Genomic DNA, 17,431 nt, shown 5'->3' with positions numbered 1-17,431 from the left:
TTATCCTATACCACGTGCGTCAAAAAGTGTATACACACTTTCAACTCTTATAGAAACCTACTTTTCCAACCTGCAAGGTTAACTATCTGCAAAAAAATAATGTTATGGTTCCTCAACAGGTGGCAGCTGAATCGTCGTTCAAGCTGTGCAGCATAGTGGCAAGGGAGTAACGTCAATATGGCGGACGGACGATGGCGCTTTGAAGAGTTAAAGCAGAATAATAAAATCTACTGAAAGTTTCAGGATGTTGTTGGGTTCAGAGAGAGTGGTGATATGAGTATGGGACTGACCCATCTTTAACAGTAGCAATTACGTGTCTACGAAACAATTGGAGGTTCATAGAGTAACGTGTCATGTGCTGTAGTGCGAGTCACGCGAGTGCCTGTGCTCCTGACATCTTTTCGTGTTTTCGTGAAAATATAAACTGTTATTCCCCACACCTTAAATAAACATTGAAATAAACATTTATTACAGTGTTTGCGAACATTTAAGTGCTGTGACGAACTCTAGTGACTGTGAAAGTGCGGTGCAGTGTGCATGTTGCATGCGTAGCTAGCAGTAGAGTTGGTAGTTAGCAACAAAGCACGGCAGCACTATAACCGCCATTTCGACGAACAAGAACAGTTTTGTTCAGCAAGTTGCGTGGCCCCGAGACGACGGGAACCAAGAACCTGCTTCTGATTGGTCGGAGAGACGCAGGTGCGAGAGCCAATCAGAAGCCAGCATTCGCTAGCAGCACACATAAAAGAGCAGGACCATTTTCCCACCCCTTGGCACTCTGTGAACTCTCTATAGTGTTGTGAAAGTGATAGTTTCAGTGGAAAGTGCTGTGATTCAGCTAGCTATTTTGTAGAGTAGTGTGTGCACGTGCATGCTTGGTCGAACAAAGCACTGCACACACTCCTGCCGCTAAAGACACGCCAGAAAAGTAGTCGTTCAGGAGCGCGGACCCGAAGGAAAGCACCCGCGCGTGATTGGACGAATCCGCTTCGAGAGCCCGCCTCTGATTGGCTGTTTCAAACAAGCTATCTGCCAGCCCTTAAAAGGCAGAACCCAGGAGCTATATAAGCGACCATGCAGTCGAATTCACCATCCCAGGCGGCCAACTACCGGAAGCGCCCCCCCCCCAGCCACACACAAAGGGAGCCATCAAGAAATCGAAAGACTTGCGGAGCAATGCTTTTGGGTACACGTCATTGGGAACGGGCCCCAGGCGCCGGCAGCGAATCTTCGTTGACGTCACCCAGGACCCAGTCTCAGTCCAAGAAGAGAGCAACACAGCCCAGCTAGACCATGGTGACTCACAATCCCATAATCACCGCACCCCACAGGATCTACTCAGTGAGGGGCCTACGCCCCCCCCGGAAACAGTAAACCAAAAACAGTCAACTGACACCCCTGCAACGCCCAATAGTCAATTCGACATGACCGGGGCATGTCAGGTCCCCCTCCCCCCCGAAGACTCAACAGAAACCCCCCCAGATGACTACATGGACGCATCAGAAAGTGCAGCCGAGGCCTCCACATCCACCGCAACGGACCACAATGAAGGGTTCCAGATCCCCAAGAAGACCAGAAAGCCATCTATGCCCAGTGAGCCCACCATAGTCTCAGTAATAGCATCCAGAAACCGCTTTGCAGCACTTAGCAAAACAGCCACAGGATCATCAAACGATCAAATGGAAGAGATGGAGGAAGGAGCCAGCTCTGACCCCCCACTCCCCTACTACCCACCAAGAAAAGTGCCCCCAGTGTTCATATACGGTGTTAAAAACAAGTGCAAGTTCATCCAGTCACTGTCAGCATGCTTGGAAGCGGAGCCCAAGAGCTTCCATTCCAGCGACTTTGTCAAGCTCCACTGTGCGACCATGGCAGACCTCGCCAAAGTCGAGGCGTTCTGCCTTCAACAAAACTACGAGTACTCTTCAGAGCTCCCTAAAAACGTGCGCAACCTAAAAGTAGTGATTCGCAAGCTGCCTATAGATGCTGATCCTGAAGACATTAAAACTGCACTAACATCACTACAATTTACCGTAGAATCAGTCAGCCAGTTACACGGCAGACCAGACGCCCAGGGAAACCGTCCGAAATTTCCCCTGTTTCTGGTCAGCTTACCGAAAGGTCAGGGGCCGCAAATCTACGATCTCCGGTATCTCCTCACCTTTAAGATAGAGGTGGAACCGTACAAGGGCAGTGAAATACTACAATGCCATCGCTGCCAACGCGTTGGCCACTCACAAACTACATGCCGCGCGGGGGCGAGGTGTGTGAAATGCAGCGGAAACCACCTCACCAAAGAATGCCAGAAGCAGGGACGGGACACAGCAGCACGCTGCGTCAACTGCCAGGGGCCCCACCCTGCCAATTATCAGGGGTGCCCGTACATCAAGGCAGAGAAGAAGAAACGCAGTGGGAAGCAGCAGGAGATTCCACCAGCAAATCCTCCACCACCACGCAACCTCCAGCGGAGAGACAACAACCCCACTGACAAGAGGCCAGGAAACCAAATACGGGATGCAGGCGTCACCCCCCTGAACCTGACCCCGGAGTGCAACGTAAGCACCGACAAGAAGTCAACCACAACAAGACTCGCATCCACGACCACCCCAGGGAACGCAGAGTCTCAGCCAAGCGCAAGCACCAGCTCCGCCCCGCAGCACATCAGCGCAGCTGCAGAACAGCCATCCCAAGGACCAACACCAGCAGCCCAGCAGCAAACCGACCGCAACCGGGACCCCCCAGGAACAGCCGACCCCATCCCAGACGCAGACAACAACAACGCAGGCAACAACACCCCAACCACCACTCAGCCAGCAACCGGAGGCGAACTCCTGTCACTAATAAGTATACTCCGTGAAATCCAGGACCTGTTAGCGGGGATCAACCTCAATCGCTTCCTCGACCGGCTGAAAACCGGCCTTCGCCAGATAGCACAAGCAACCGATCCCACCACAAAGATGATCACCCTACTCCAAGTCGCTGCTTCACTCCTGGATGATGGCACCGAATAATATGAGACTCAACCGCGACATCCGAATAACCTGCTTCAACGCAGAAGGTCTACAAAAACAGCGAGCAGAGTTCACTGACTTCCTCACCAGGGAAAACATAGATGTGGCTCTGCTCTCGGAGACATTTCTCAAACCACCCGACCTACTACGGATCCGGAACTATGTGGTGTACCGCAACGACCGAGTAGGTCGAGCCAAAGGAGGAACAGCAGTGATCATCAAGCAGCATATACCACACGACATACTTCAACTCCCTGCGCTGCAATCCATCGAGGCCTCAGGAATCACTATCCATTCCCCTGATGGTCCCTTACATCTCCTATCAGTATATAGGCCACCAGACAGGCTCATCAGTGCTCAAGATCTGCAGCTGTTAAGAAGACTAGGCCACCGAGTATTCCTGGGAGGGGACTTGAACTGCAAACACCCGGCCTGGAACTCGAGAGTCTCCAATCAAAACGGCCGGCGCCTCCACCAGCTCCTCAGGCAAATTGATCTCCTACCGGCAGCACCGAGGGAGCCAACGCACTTCCCAAGGAATGGGGGACTCCCTGATGTCCTCGACATTACGCTCACTGCTAACGCAGCTATCACAGAGGGACCGGATGTGATTCATGATCTCCAATCGGACCATATCCCGGTGGTACTCACACTAGCGACAAGGCATCACGTCTCAACCCGCAGGATTCCAACGATCAAGGAAATAAACTGGCAGGAGTACACCAGACTGCTAGCAGAGATGGTTGACCCCAGACATCCTCTGCAAACTCCGGAGGACATCGACACTGCAGTCCAGGACCTAACCGCTGCGATGAAATCCGCCCTTACACTGGCTACCACCACAAGCGACAGACCCCAACCCCAGCCGGATCCTGGTGACTTGCGGACCACAGCTCTCATCCATATGAAACGCTGGGTCAGAAGAAGATGGCAAACAACTCGCAACCTCCAATACAAGGCTCTCTGGAACGACCTTACAACCAGAGTCAAGAAGAGACTCCAGAGAAGAAATATGGAAAAGTGGGACCAGAAGATCCGTGGAATGGAGACGCCATCGCCAGAGTTCTGGAAACTCCTTCGCTCATTGAGCAAACCCTCAGGCCCACCCCGGACACAGCCTCTACGCGGACCTCAAGGACTGGTGTACTCACCTCAAGAACAGGCAGACCTATTTGCAGCACACTGGGAGAATGTCTTCCAGGAGCATAACATACAACCCGACCGACGCACAACAGAAACAGTGGCACGAAGCATACAGATCCTAGAGCAACCAGATCCCTGCCCAGCAGACCAACTAGTGACTCCCAGGGAAGTCCAGAAGATTGTCAGGAAGCTCAACACACAGCGAGCAGCAGGTCCTGATAGAATTCCACCAGCGGCAATCAAACACGCTCCGCGTAAAGTCATGGTACTCCTGAGTCGCATCACAAACGCAATTCTACAAACTGGCCACTATCCTACCAGCTGGAAAGAAGCGCGCCTGATCATGATCCCCAAGTCAAAAGGCACAAGAACGGACCTCAGAAACCACCGTCCCATAAGCTTGCTCAGTCATCTCAGCAAGGTTGTGGAGCGCATCCTCCAGAAGAAACTGACTCAGTGCGTCGCGGACCGGAACATCATTCCTCACCACCAGTTCGGCTTTCGAGCTGGACACAGTACTACGCTGCAACTGGTCCGAGCAGTAGAAACAATCACCCAACAATTTAACGAAGGCGGTCACACACTAGGCTTGTTCTTAGACGTGGAAAAAGCCTTCGATCGAGTGTGGCATGATGGGCTTCTGCATAAGATGACCTCAGCTGGCATCCCCAGATACCTCACCCGAATAGTGAAGAGCTACCTCTCCAACAGGAGCTTCCGAGTCTTTCACTCCGGAGCAAACACAGATCCGAGGCCAATACGAGCAGGAGTACCACAAGGGTCATGCATTTCACCCTTGCTGTACAACATCTACACAGCAGACCTGCCCACCACAACCGCAACGATGACAGCGACGTTCGCGGACGACACTGCATTGTTCGCCAGCAACAGAAACCACAGGTACGCGGAAATGGCTCTTAGGAGACACATCGCCCTCCTTGAGACATGGACGCGGAACTGGAAAATAAAGATCAACACGGACAAAACTGCCCTGGTGGACTTCAACAGGAAACGAGCCCCGAAGGAATACAACATTACGTATCAAGGGACTCCGCTACGACTGCAGCAGAGTGCCAGATACCTGGGTATACTCTTGGACCAAAAACTCACCTTCCGGCAGCACCTGACAGATACCACAGACAGAGCGAACCGGAGATTCCGTGCCCTGCTGCCTATCTTCCTCACCAGACAACTATCCCACGAGGCGAGAAGGAATGTGTACATAGTATACATTCGGCCACTTCTGCTCTACGCCCATCAAGCATGGGAACACGCAGCGCAAAGCCACCTCAGACCGCTGCAAGTTGTCCAGAATAGGGCAGCAAGGGCAATAACAGGACACTCGATGGATACAAGAGTCGACCAGATCCACGAAGACCTCAATCTGCCGCTCCTCAGCGAAACAAGACGCAGCCTTTCAGCGACCTTCTGGGCCCGAACACGACAACACGAAAACCCTGCAGTCACCGACCTAGCGAGACCACCGCCACCAGCCAGAAGACACCACAGGATGCCTCAACCCCAGTAGTCGACCAGATCTTCCCAAGCCAGAGTCTGCGACAGTAGCAGACTCCAACACCAGAAACGCTGGACCACCAATCACACACAACTATCACAGATGGAAGGCAAGGGCTTCGGCCCGGTACTTCAGACCAACACGCCATGACACTGCTGCTGCCACCCCTTCTTTGTGTGGTTTACCATGTAAATAACTTGAGCATGTGCATGACCGATAAAGGGGGTTTCCCTGGACTCCATGTGTTTCCGGGGTTTCTCCTCCTACTACCCAAGCCAATAGTGAGGTGAAAAATTCTTCACGCGCTTTCCTATCTTCTTTTTTACCCTTCTTTCTTTCTTTAATATACACTGTCCGGTAAATGTCTTAGGATAAAAACCGCGGCGCGACTCACAGACGACATGCTGCTTTAGATCTCTAACTGCATGTAGGAGGTGCACGTAGATATAGGTTGGTGCATCACTCAAGGGGGCGAGCTTTCTTGCTAAGGGGCCCTCTTTATTCTCTAATTTATTTCCGTATTTCCGTATTTCCAACTAGCTCAGTTGCCCGCTGGAGCGGGAGCCCGGCTGGGGAAAAATAAAAATTAGGTCCTGTTCCCATAAATAATAAAAGATCCCAGCAATACGGCTAAAAGAAAAACTGGTCGCTAGGAGCTCGTCCAATACGTTCCTAGACAGCGTTTAGACGTCAGCCAAGAAATGAAGCAAAACACTCAGGTCGCCCCCCCCCCAAGAAGCAGTGATCCACATACCAACCAAGTGCCTCCCGTCAGGAAACCACCCGCAGGACCGGAAACAAGCCTTGCGAAACAACTAAAAGCTATGAGTTTTAGTAACTTAGGCTCTGTTCAACGCCGCAGAACAACCCGTCAGGCTAAATTGGTTCCTATGAGTCTCGAGGAACTCCACGCCCTCACGGCTCAAACCACTTCTACCCCTCACATCAACGAAACAGCTGACAGTGCAACCGTCCACGCGAATGCCCCCCAGATCCAAGATCAGTCCATCGAGATGGCAGGGTCCAGTGATGAAGAATACGACCCTACCGATAGCGCAGGAGAGTTCCAACACCCCAAGAAGAAAGCGAAAAGAAGACCAGAAAGTAGCATTACGCCACTTGTTGAATTCAGGAACTCTTTCTCGGCGCTGGACACCACCAACGACCCATCCAACGCTGGGGGTGGTCAAACACCCACCGAATATGAAGAAGAAAATCCGGGGGACACCGTCCGCAGCAGGAAGATACCCCCCCTCTTCATATATGACGTCGAGAAAAGACATACTTTCATAAAAACGCTAACCGCAAACTGCAAGGATCCCTACAAAATTCTGCAACCGAGTGCATACATAAAAATCCACTGCACCACCTGGCGCGACTTTGAAATGATGGAAGCCTTCTGCATCCAGACCGGACAATCATTTGCCACAGAACTTCCGAAACAAACACGCCCAATCAAAGTAGTCATCCGGAAGATGCCACTCGACACTCCAACGGCTGACATACTACAGGACTTGAAGGACCAGGGGTTCACCCCAACCAATGTGGTCCAGATGAGGGGACGCAGTGACCCGTCTGGCAACAGGCCCCTGTTTCCGCTATTCCTTGTTACTTTACCCAAGGACCCAACGAACAACAAGATTTACGATCTCAAGTACCTTCTTAGTTACAGAGTGGCAGTGGAACCCTACAAGGGTCAGTCAATTCTCCAATGCCACCGATGCCAACGAGTAGGGCACACCACGCAAACATGCAGGGCGACCCCTCGCTGCATCAAATGCGAAGAATCCCATCTCTCCACGGAATGTCCGAAGAAAACGAGGGACACTCCGGCAAAATGTTGTAACTGCGGAGGCGAACACCCCGCCAACTACATGGGCTGTCCCACGCTCAAGGCGGCCAAAGCCAAGAGGAAACAGCCAACCCAACCACCAGCTAAGTCGGACCCTCCCTCAAAATCTGATACCAGCCGCAGAAGAAACAACGCTACATCTTACGCAGGAGCAGTCACGCCGGAAGACAAGAACAACACCAACCAGAAAACCAGGAGGCCCCCCAACCAAGAAACAAAGCAAAATCAAACAACCCAGGACAACTCCCAATCCAGAGAAGAAGACACCGAGGACAAACGCACTGAACCATCATTGGCAGACACATTCAAAGAGATCCGAGAACTCTTCTCGGGCCTCAATCTCCGTTCAATGCTAGAAAAGCTGCAAGTAGGACTCCGGAAGGTGAAAGAAACGACAGACCCACTAAGCAAAATCACCATCATGTTTGAGGTAGTCGCGTCCATCCTTGACGATGGCACCGACTAAAAGAAGAATCAACAGACAAGTCAAAGTGCTGCACTGGAACGCAGAAGGAATCCAAAAGAAGAAGAACAACCTGGAGGACTTTCTCCGCAGAGAAGAAGTGGACATAGCCCTATTGTCAGAGACCCACCTAAAACCACACCTTACCCTAAAAATCCGCAACTACTCCACCATCCGTACCGACCGTCCCGACCGACCCCTTGGAGGAACAGCAATTCTAATCAAAGACAGTATCCCGTACGACCCTCTCCCTCTACCACCTCTACAATCCCTGGAAGCTACAGGGATCACCCTCCACTCAGCTAATGGACCGATAATAATAATAGCAGCCTACAAGCCTCACAACAACAACCTCAACGCAACAGATCTGCAAGCCCTGCGACAGCTAGGACACCGGATTCCACTAGGGGGAGACCTCAACAGTAAACATCCGGCGTGGAACTCCAATGTGTCAAACGCAAACGGAAGGATCCTCCACCACGCTCTCACCACCATAGACTTCACTCCCACGGCTCCAACGGAACCCACGCATTATCCAAGAAACGGCGGGATGCCTGATGTACTGGACATGGTACTGACAGCGAACCTGGCAATCCTAGGTGTACCTCAGCTTATCCACGGCCTCGACTCGGATCATCTACCCGTTCTACAAACGATCGCAATCAGCTACCACTTCACAACTCGAACCCTTCCAACTCTGCGCACAACAGACTGGGACCACTACAGATCCTTGCTCAGCGACATGTTAGATCCACGCCGGATAATTGAAACAACGGAAGACATAGAGGCCACCACTGCGTCCCTGACCGCAGCCATCAACTCAGCCATAGCCATCGCCTCAACCACCTCAACAACGACTCATCCATCACAGCAGACCACTCCAGAAGAACGACGCACCTCAGCCTTGATCCACTTGAAGCGTTGGGCCCGGAAGCAGTGGCAACGTACCAGAATTCCCCAGTTCAAAACACTTTGGAACCACGTAGTATCCAGAGTCAGGAAAAGGCTCCTTCGAATCAAAATCAGAAACTGGAACCTCCACCTCCAGGAGCTAGATGCACCCAGCAGGCAATTCTGGAAGTTAGTGAAAAACATCACAAGACCAGAAGCAAACTCCAGAACACTCACACTTCAAACTCCACAAGGAACAATACACGAACCGGAAGAACAGGCAGAACTTTTCGCCCAGACCCTGGAAACCACCTTCCAGATCAACGCTACCAACACGCCAGCAACCACCACTGCAGCAGTACATAGATCCTACCACCTCTCCCGAATAGAAGACCCACCTCCTCCAGAAGCCCTCACAACACCGCGGGAGATACAAGCAATCATCAAGAGGATCAATGCACACCGGGCTCCAGGTCAAGACCGAGTGACGCCGCAAGTACTGAAGCACCTCCCGAGAAAGGCCCTGGTCCTACTCTGTAAGTTGTGCAACGCCATTATGAGAACCGGACACTATCCAGAAGCCTGGAAAGAAGCAAAAGTCATAATGCTGGCCAAACCAGGAAAGAAAAGATCAAACCCGGCCAACTACCGCCCTATCAGCCTGCTCTCGCATACCAGCAAGGTGTTTGAAAGAGTACTGCAGAGCAGACTTCAGCAATTCATAGAAGATCATGACATCATCCCGGACCACCAGTTCGGCTTCAGGAAAGGACACTGCGCGGATCAGCAGCTGGTACGGGTGGTAGAGAAGATATGTGACAGATTCAACGAGGGAGGCCACACCTTGGGGCTTTTTCTCGACATAGAAAAAGCATTCGACAAGGTGTGGCACGAAGGCCTCTTTCACAAGATGATGCTCCAGGGCACTCCGCACTACCTTCTGAGAATCATCAAATCCTTTCTTCAAGGAAGAACCTTTCGTGTTGCCCATGCAGGACACCTAACACCCTCCAGACCTATCCTAGCAGGAGTCCCCCAAGGATCCTGCCTATCCCCAACCCTCTACGCCATGTACACGGCGGACATTCCCACAACCCCCAACACAGCGGTAGCAACATTCGCAGACGACACGGCAATCTTTGCCAGCCATGGAAACATCAGATACGCTGAACTATACCTCAGATGACACGCCGAACTTCTCCACCGATGGTCTGAAGAGTGGAAGATCAAAGTCAGCGAACAGAAGACCTCAGTAGTAAACTTCACAAGAAACAGAAGAAGGGTTCACGTCAGGATCACCATGGCTGGAACACCCCTCCAGAACCGAGATGATGCCAAATACCTCGGAATAATACTGGACAGGAAACTTACATTTGCTCACCACATACATTCCATCGCCAAGAAAGCCAGTCAACGCCATCAAGCCTTGCTACCGCTACTCCTCTCCCCATCCCTCACCCTGAAAACCAAACGCCATATATATCAGATGAGCATTCGTCCCATCCTGATGTATGCCCACCCTGCATGGCAACACGCAGCAAAAACGCACCTCAGCCAACTACAAGTCATCCAGAACAGAGTAGCCAGGGCTATCACTGGACACTCGAGAGACACTCGCCTCGAGCAAATACATGAAGATTTGGAACTCCCATTTCTACATGACTACAGAATTCACAGATCAGCCAACTTCTGGAGGACACCACACCAACACATAGCCACCATAGGAACGGCCAACCCAAGAAGACGAACTTACAAGATGCCGCACCCCTAAAACGCACAACCACTAAACTGACATAGGAACAGCAAAAGAGGAGCGCGACAGTTGCGTCCTCTCTCTCACAACAAATACGCACGCAAAACAAACGACAGTCAACAACACAAATGGAAGGCAAGGGCCCAAGCCCGGTACTTAAATCAACCACAAAAACCGCCAAGAAATCTCTGCTCTGCTCTCTGCTGCTCTGCTGTGTCATGTGCAGAAAGGCCGATCAGGGCAAGCTTACATGGCAATAAATGCTGAATCCTCAGATTGGTGCTGGAATTGTTTCACCATAAAATTCTTCAATAAAAAGGTCACTTGAGAGGTATGTAAGTGGTAGTAGTGTGGTACGCATACTGAAGAAAGGTAAGATGCGTGTATACATTCCATGGCTGTTGCAACAGCTAACTAACGACGATCCAGATCGCAGATTACAATTTAGTGAATGATTTCAGATGGTTACATGTGAATTGGGATTTACGGGTAGCATTGTTTATCCGGATGAAGCATAATTCAAATTTATTGGAATTGTCAATTGATATAATTGTGTCTACTAGGTTGAAGATAATCCGCACATTATTGTTGAGAATGGTGAGAATTTCCCTGGTTTAAATGTGTGGTGTGGTTTGTCTCCTATGGGATTCATTAGACCTTTCCGTTTTGACGGTTACATAACGGAACAATGCTTGCTAATTCATTTTTTTCCTGCCATTCTTTCAACGTAAGGCAATGGAAGGTTTTATACCCAACAAGATGGCGCCCCGCCATTATTATAGGGACATGCAAGATACCTGGATCAAAATGTACCAGACCAATGGATCGGACGTAAGGGACCAGTCGAGTTTCCTCCACGCTCTCAAGACTTTATTTTTCTTATGGGACACAGTGAAAGATGAAGTGATCAGTCGTAAACTACGTAATATGGATACACTGTGGGATGAAAAAAAAAATGAAATGAAATCTTTAAGTTTTAGGTCCCACGCTTATGCCGATTAGGCTAAAGGAGACGGTGATGATGAGAGATGAGTGAAATGGTGGAATGAAGAAAGTGGGAGGAAACAGGAGAACCCCGAGAAAACCCACGAACACGGTGTTTGTCCACCACAAAGTCCACACGGCGTGAGCCTGGATCGACCAGGGACCCCAAGCACCAAAGGTGAAAGCTCTACCACTGAGCCACCGCGCCCCTGCACACTGTGGGATGAGATTCAAACAGTGTGTGTTAGAAATTGCATTGGTGACTTTGGTGCGAAGTATGGAAACATTCGTGACTCGTACTCAGAAACGTATCAATGCTGATCATCATTTTGAAAATTTATTTTAACCACCATTTGGATCATTCATTTTGATCAGAAAGTACTCTTATTTTTTTAAAATTGAACTGTAGCTTTTCTTTTCTCAGAATTTTAAGCTTGTATGTTGGAAAATAAATTTTCTATTACAGTTCAAAGTTCGTATTACATTTTGTAGACACAATAGGTATATAGAGACCTATGCCTAGCAGTGGCGGATCTAGAAAGTAAAATTTGGAGGGGGGGCAGCCAGAACCCAGATTTTGATAGATATATCATGAGTTTACTATAAACTTTAAAAAATAAGTATCAGTGTAAATTATTTTTGTCACAAACTGAGGGCCTAGGCCCCCGGTCCCGGCCTATATCAGCCGTGGTGCCTAGCAAATGTGCCTGCGTGTTACTGTGGTCATATTGTGTTTCTTCCTGCTGTACTTTCCATATAGAATTCATCTTAACTCAAAGTATCGCACCAAATTCGAACGTCTCGAATAGGTATCTTACGGAAGCACAGCCACCAACATTTTCCTCCATTCTAGGTCAAACACTATTTTAGGTGTAAAGTCCAAACAGCAAATTTCATGTCTCTAACCAGGCCTGTAGCCAGCCCAAAAATGTAGGGTGGGCCCGGCTGAAGTTAGGGGGGGGGGCGATGCAACCATATTATAGTTCATCACCATAGTATAGTTCATTTGCCAGACTACCGTGAAAATTTTAGGGGGGGTAGCTAAAATTTAGGGGGGCCTAGACCCTCCTGGATACGGGCCTGTCTCTTACCTTAAGAGATTCCGAGATATGAACATTTAATAACTGTTATCTTTACACATTTTTCCTTCTCATCCATTTTCTTTCTTTCTAGGTCACAAATATAAAATAAAAACCACTAAAACGCGTTCCTAATTATTTTAAATGAGAAGTCCTTTTGTTAAATGTCGTGTCTCTGAACTTCAGAGATTTGGAGATATGAACATTTTAATATAATAATTGCCACCCATTTTCCCTCTTCCTCGTCGAATTTTCTAAAGTTCTTCATTTGTGGTACCTTACGTCTCAAATCTAACTTTCTATCCTCAGTTTGCCCTAGACCTTGATTAGTCATTCACACCCTCACACAATCATAAGATAGATGAAAAAAAACAATAGAATTTGATTACACAAAAGTTCCTTACATTCTTATTTTAAACAAGCTATTTACCGTCAATCTGTGTGCGTTTTGACGGAGTGTATCAGAAAAGATATTTAGAAACCATGAAAAAGAATAAAGTGTTTAAAGTTACTACAAACTATATATATTTTTTAAACTTATAATTGCGAGAGAAAATTAAAGTCTCAGTCAGAGATGTTTCCAGACAGTTCATTATTGATAACCAGCACCATCTAGTAAATTTAAAATGACGAGGATACGCTAGAAGAATTAACTAGTACATCGTGAACTGCAAGATTATGGGCATCCGTATACACACATTCTTAACTATGATATTCCGATAGACAAATAATGAAAAGGATCATAAAGATGACAGAAGTGACCTTTCCTCTCATGAAAATAGACACTGAAGTTTCAGGGGACTAGACATATTTCAAGAAGGAATAATGTCCGATAAACAAAAGCAATTCTTGACAGAATACGAAAAAACAAGAAATGACGTAGGAAACGTCCTTATATCTAACAGGTGATGTGACGAAACCAAAAAGTACAGCGGAATAGCGTTAAAAACTTGCCCTTGTGGAGAAAAGTTGGAGAGACTTTCACCCAGTAGTGAATTGACAATCCTTGACTATGAATATGATGATAACTAACAACAGCTTCTAAAGCAAACGCTTCACCTCTAGCAACAGTATCAACTAAATTCTGGAAACTACTGGGCTAGTCAAGTAGCTACTATATATATAGGCTCCTAGTCAAATCAAAGTCTAATAATTTGTTAGTGTCAACTGACTTATGAGGCGCATGGTATTATATATAACCATCTGATAATAGTAATTTTTTAATGTGCCAGTAAATATTTGAAAATCGTATATATTTGTTTACAAACTGAAAAGTTAGGAGATCAAAGACCTAATCTTAAACAAAATTTCGCACAATAAGGACGCACCGGAAGTACTTGTGGACTTCACACGGCCTGCATTATCAACCATTCTCATTGATCATTTTTGGTAGAGTTAAATTTACCTTTAGCTTCTAGATGTTTTAAATAAATAATAATTTGAAAATAGAAAAGTAAAAAAATTCTTTTCAAAATTAATGGAGAAATTGTGTCCTTTCAGTTATATTAATAAGCAGCGAGGTTCTTGTCTTTAAAGTAAGGAGGATAGGCAGATACGGTTTTGCCTTCGCGAGATAGGCTTCCTTGATCGAAGGTGAGCGACAAAACAGTGTACTTTTCATAAAAAACGCCTTTAAGGTATGCAACCGAGGACATCATTTTGCTTATGAAGGTTGCGTTCTTGATACGTTTAACCTCAAAACGTGTTCGTGTTCTGAGGTTTAGCTTCCCTTTTCAGCACTGAGGCTATATGAGACGTGAATCTACAGCTTAAGACGAAATTCGAACCACTGGAATGCATTGAAATTTTAATGCTCTTCCACCGGAAATCGAACCTAGAACTCAGTGTATCATTTGCGCACGTGCTAGCCATTACACCAGCGATGAGAGGACCAGTGAAACATTTTATACAGAATATGTATCCATTTTAGCTTCTTGCATGTTTTGAAGAAAAGTTAACTTTCATTTAAGTGATATCTGCTTCAGTACAGTTCATGCGAATATCATGGCTCATACATCATTCTCTTCAGAATGAAACAAGCTTTCAGATGGTATTATGTTCATGAAATGCAGTACCTATTCATTCTGTTTATCAATATTTCCAAGCCTCTGTCAGTGCTGTTGAACAACTGACCTTGATGACTTCATTATCTCTGCTAATTTTTATATGGTTTGTTGTGGATCTAATTCAACGAGTTTTCAGAGCATCATCATCTGGAGTGAGGGGCGGATGCAGGACGGACTTCTGGGGGAAGATGGGTTGTAATACTGCTACTTAGAGCTACTTTTAAGAGCTCCAAATTCTGGGATGGGTTTTATTTATATATACTAAAATAAGAAAGTTTTCTCTTCTAGGGGGGGTGGCAATCGCCCCGATCGCCCCCCTGGATCCACCAGTGGCTGGAGTCTGGGTACTTTTATATCAAGGACAATCTGAGAGATCAAAATTTTTGACTGTAATGTCCAAAACCACCGTTGACATTCGTTAACTTTCAATATTTGACTTGATTTGACTTGACTTGATTTTTGTTTAGCGTCCCTTTCAGCAGCGAGGCTATATGAGACGTGGACCTACTGATTAACGTGGAATCCGAACCACATGAGCTCCCGCAACTTTCAATATTTTTCCATAGGTTGGACAAGTAATTTTCGTAATTTCGGTAGCACTTTTGCCTTAATGAGTCAAAACCAAAATGCAATGACGTAAATGCTGCTTTTCTACTTTAAAATCAATTTTGGAACCAATAATCTTAAATTAAAAACAAAATGTTCCTTAAGTACAAAAGGGTGTCTGCTTTTTAAAGAACAATCAACCTCGTACTTATTTATATCATAACAATTGGCTAATATGAACTAATTTATGAAAAGAATTGATTATTTTCCAGTATCCCAAAATGTGTATATCTCAATAACTGTTCTACAGCCAATATCAGATTGAAAAGCTGAACGGTAAGTGTTTTAGTATGTTTCACATGAATAAGTGGTGCGTCAGTCAATCTATTATTGTTAGCTATGATCTTCCACCAGGGCCGTGCCGTGGAAAATCAGCGCCCCGGGTGAGAGTATACGACGGCGCCCCCATACATATATACCAAGCAATTTTTCCTATCTTTTTTCCTTTTTTCTCCCGAATTTTTCGCCCCCTTACTTTGGCGCTCGGGTCCGTCACTCCGCTCTTTCTCCCCCACGGCACGGCCCTGTCTTCCACTCCAACTTTTAAAGTTAGCTTGGACCCTTGGACCCCTAGAATCTGAATATCTTTAATTGGATTTTTGCTTGAATATCTGACAACAAAACATACTGGTGAGTACACTCGGTCGAAAAAGTGGAAAAGATTTTTCAGGTTAGCCATCCTTAGTGAAGTTTTCCTGGATTTTTTCCTCATTCACCCAGACAAATGCCGGGATGGTATCTGGCATAGAGGTTTCAGACCGCTTCCTTCCTTCTCCAAATCCTTTTTTCCTTCCCTTTCTTAGGATAGAGTGATCACCAATAAACGTCATCATGGCCATAGAAGCTGAAAGCCCAGAAATCTAATTCCTAATTCCTAAACGAAACAACGAAACGCAGGCCGTCGCGAATGACTTGTTTTGAGAAGCATAAAAATTCACCAACTTTTTCTATGAACATTAATTAGTGGAATCAGTATTTTGTAACAAACATTTAAATAAATCATTCCAGTACTTTTATTATATTTTACCCAAGATAACGAGAGTCCTTAAAAAAATAGTTCGAAGAAGAATTTGGCAATCATTCCAGAACATGACTTTTATTACGATAATAAGTACTGTAACATTAGATATAGGTAGTTGAATTTTGAATTAGAGATTAGAACGAGAAACAAACGATATATCATTTATTTCTTAAGATACACTCTCATAACTTGTGTTTTTTTTTTCTTAAATAAAAGTTGAAAAGGACAACTAAAAAAATGTGGATGATATGATATATAGTTTTGTGCTTTCGGCTTCATTGGTTAATTTTGTTCCGGCTGAGGACCGCACAGTCCCTTTCATAAATTATAATTTATAAGAGAAAGGAAGAGAGAGAGAGAATATATAGGTAGGTGGGTTGTAAGATAGGTAAGGAAGAACCAAGTGTTTATCTGCTTCCAAAAATCTTTCATGCCCTCGATGTAAAATATGGAGGGCCGTCAAGATAGACTTTCTGGTCGTATCTTTAGAAGTTTGAGCAGTTTCACGTTCATTCATCAAGTCCTGAGGCCTCCTTCGCTAATGACTTATTCACCCAAGTTGTGCTCAGGAAAAGGAGTTGTTTCAAAACTAGAGAAGTAAGGTGGAGAGAGGTTTCTAAGAGGGAGAATGCAGGACGACGGAGGGAGGGGGACCGGAACGGAACGGAACAGACGTTGTGTAGTAGTAGAAGCAAAAGGGGTTTCTTGATCTAACAGAGAGGGAAACCAATTTGAAGAGTGGCAGGCACACAGCCAGGGCCGGAAAAAGAACAGAAGTTGGAGTTAAAAAAGTGTAAAAGTGTGTGGATAGAAAGAAAGCGTTACTACAAAAGAAGATCGATTTTCAAACGAAGTTATAAGTGGAGAATCATCTTCCTGAGTACATACTTTTTTTTTTTTTTTTTTTTTTTTTTTTTTTTTTTTTTTGCTATAATGCATGGGTAAATCGATATTTTCAACTTAATAAATCAGCAAATTGTTGAGTTGCGTTTTATTTTTTACTAACCAAAATACCCATTCTTCGCATGGATCAGATAAAATGTCTA

This window comes from Thermobia domestica, chromosome 2 (genome assembly GCF_964235325.1).
Source record: "Thermobia domestica chromosome 2, izTheDome1.hap1.1, whole genome shotgun sequence".
NCBI classification, from domain to species: Eukaryota; Metazoa; Arthropoda; class Insecta; order Zygentoma; family Lepismatidae; genus Thermobia; species Thermobia domestica.
This window is presented reverse-complemented; position numbering follows the sequence as displayed.